The sequence below is a fragment of the Euphorbia lathyris genome, chromosome 4, assembly GCF_963576675.1.
Source record: "Euphorbia lathyris chromosome 4, ddEupLath1.1, whole genome shotgun sequence".
Classification (NCBI taxonomy): Eukaryota; Viridiplantae; Streptophyta; class Magnoliopsida; order Malpighiales; family Euphorbiaceae; genus Euphorbia; species Euphorbia lathyris.
In genome coordinates, this window is record NC_088913.1 from 7385657 (window position 1) to 7388827 (window position 3171).

General features: G+C 33.0%; 1 long non-coding RNA gene across 1 annotated transcript; it reads left to right on the forward strand.

The window, feature by feature from the left end:
• Positions 1-301: 301 nt before the first annotated feature.
• Positions 302-2705, forward strand: LOC136225961 (uncharacterized). The gene is made up of 3 exons (XR_010687400.1): positions 302-514; positions 2187-2335; positions 2429-2705. It is a non-coding gene; the product is annotated as an uncharacterized lncRNA (long non-coding RNA).
• Positions 2706-3171: the final 466 nt, after the last annotated feature.

The window sequence follows — 3171 nt, forward strand, 5'->3', positions numbered from 1 at the left end:
AGTATAATGCTCACTACAAAAAAAGAGAGCTTTGGGTACAAATAGTTAGGGACAATTAAATTCTATTGTCCTTAAATATTATTGCTAAATTAATAATGGGGACAAGTATTCATGTAGTGCCTAATACTCTTTAACATTAGAATAGGGGACAAATTTAAATTGATGAGTATTTATATAAAATAAATTAATTTCCAATAATAAAATAAGGGACAAATAATTAACAATGAACTCTGTTTATTTTCCATTTCTCACCCTTTGTGCTTTTTTCTTCGTTTTCACGCTCAGCCCTTCTCTTTGCAATTTGCCAAATTGATTTGAAAATTTTCCAAACCCTCAACCCTCATCTCTTCTCTTCCTAAATGGATTTGAAATCCTCCAATTTTTATTTGCTGTTGCTGAAGTTTCTACCTTGATGGTCTAATAGTCTCTCAATCGGTTGAAGATGCTATCCTCTCCTCTTCGTTCACCATTGTTCCTCGACCTCTCTCATCACGCTCTTTTTCCTTCATCATTGGTATTTCTACTCTCTCACTCTCATTCTCTATACCTGTCTATATCTATCTAGTTTTGAGTCTTAAAATTAGGTCAATTTGTTTTCATTTTTTGGTAAAATTTAATTAGACTATTTCTGTTTGTTTTATTTGCAATTTCATTGTTCATTGTTCTGTTACCCCTTACTCCAATGCAGTGTATTTTTTGTGAATTTTATATGTTATGGGTATTTGAAAAGAGAGTATTGTCAGGAATTGATAGTGTTATCAAGCTCTGTTTCGAAAGTTAGTAGTCTGGTGAGGCCTGATATGGATACTGCAGGGATGGTAAAGTTTCTTTTCAATCCATAAAGCATAGTTGAATCTTGAGATTTCATTCCACAAAGCCAACTATTATTGTTGTATAACTAAGAAGCTAAGGAGGAATAAATAGTGCTTTAAACTTATTGCTCTATATGTTTAATGAAGCAAACTCTAGTAACCTTAGAAAACTCCATGATAATGTAGGTTAAGGATGATTTTCATGAAAATTTTCATGTTAATTAAAGATTTTGCATGTTATATCATCAAGCCATTTGTGTCAGGTCTGATGCATTTGTTTCTTAGAGCATGAGAAGTTCTAATAGCAAATTCTAGAATTTAAAGCATGTTGTTTTCTTGCTTATTTTTGTATGCTAAATTCTAAAAGTTGTATGCTTTACACTTACACATCATGACACTGATAATGTTTTCGGGTGTTCAAAGCTGCGACTAGATGCTGAATTAACTTCTTAAGCATGGACTAATTTAAATCTATCCCAACCAATATACAATATCCATCATCTGTACAGATCAAGTTTGACACTATATATGTTATTAGCACATTTTTAATTATCCAAGTTCTGCGTTTCCATTATGTTGGCAGGGTCTGATTGAGCTTCTTATCAATCTTTCTTCTACTTCAATTGTGGTTTCAGGACTCTTCACGAGCTGCTGAATACCTTAAATAACTGATAAACCAAGTTTGTTTTAAATTTTTGGATTTTCTTTTTAAAAGAAAAAGGATTTTACCTTAATTGTGAAAATCTGCAATTCTTATCTTTTTTCACAGGCATCGATTTTAAATTTTTTATTGTTATATTTGTCATAATACCATTATGTACAGACTATATCTGACCTTTAGCTTTTGTATAATATTCAAAACAGTACAAATGATTATCATTGTTAGTTATAAAATTTCCAGTCTCGTGAACAAAATCTTTGATATATATACATATCCCTTGATTGATGCAGTTGTAAATCTCAAATCGACAATTGAAATGGGAGGACGACTCTCATCCTATGACATGGAGAACGACTCTAATTCTAACTTCTGCATTTGTCTCGAGAGCCATTGCAAACCAAATGATTGACTTTCCTAATGAGTTATGATTTTAGTGCAGTTTTCGAATAGTTGATTGCTGAATTTTACTTGAGATTGATTCATAATAGCTGTCAATTTTTCTTGTGAGGCATTGTATGTGTTGCTTCTTTGCAATTGCCAGTATGCTTCTATCATCTGTAGGTCCAAATCAGTGCATATATTAGTGTTGCTAGTATGCTGAAGAACAGAGGAAATTCCTGCTCCGCAACTATTAGCTTTCTTTGAAACCATTTGTATTGGTAAGTATTGTGATTTTACATTAGTTGCTAATAACATCAAAATTTTAATTGCAGAGAAATTAGAGAGGAGAAAGCAAGAGGATGATGAACTAAAAAGGTGCAACAACTAGAAGAGGACTTTGAGCATGTGTAATTAAAGACTTGCTCGGTTTCATATGCCTGCACCTTCACATGAAATTAGAGTATCTATTGAATTTTCAAAGGTACTTCCAAGGTCTTAATAAGATAACTTTTTCTGAAATAAGCACATGGTTAAGATCAGTTTCTCATTTGCCTAATTTTGGTATTGCTTTCAGGAGCAATGGAAGAGCAGTGTACCTAGTTTTAAGTGGAAGACATGTCTGAGATACAATTAGAATATGAGGGTGGTCACATTGATAAGAGGACGAGAAAAGATGGAAAGAACGGAAATAAGGATAAAAGCTCAAAGTCACACTATGAAATGGAAGAAGCAGAGACAAACATAATGGGTGATCATGAAGAAGTGGAAGATGAAGATGGCAATGGAAATTTTGGGGAGCATAAAAATCAGATGGATCATGATGACGATGAGGAAGAAAATGCTCAGAATCTTCTTGCAGGAGCTGGTCTTGAAGATTCTGATGCAGAGGATGAAGCCGTAAGAATTTGCTTTTCCTTATGTTTCAGTCTCTAAGAAAGAATATCTTCATTTTAATTATTTCCAATGAATGTTTTGATCGTAAGCTTTCATTTTATTAAAATAACTAAATAGGACTTTAATGGCTCTCTTCATAATTATGCTTTAAAGTAGATTATCCTTTGGTGTTGCACAATTCGTTATTGCATATGCCATAGTTGTTCTTCTATCATTTGTGCCTTGTGTAATATTTGTGTTGTTACGCTGTTAAACAGGCCCATGCTGGACAGTTGTTGCTAGTCCAGTACATGATGGATGCTCGTTTGGGAGAACTTCGTACACTAATGATGCTGAAGGCTTTCAACATGTTTAATTTATGTCTTATACAATAAAGTAAGATGATACATTCTCTCATACTTGGTGCTATATATTAAGCTAAAT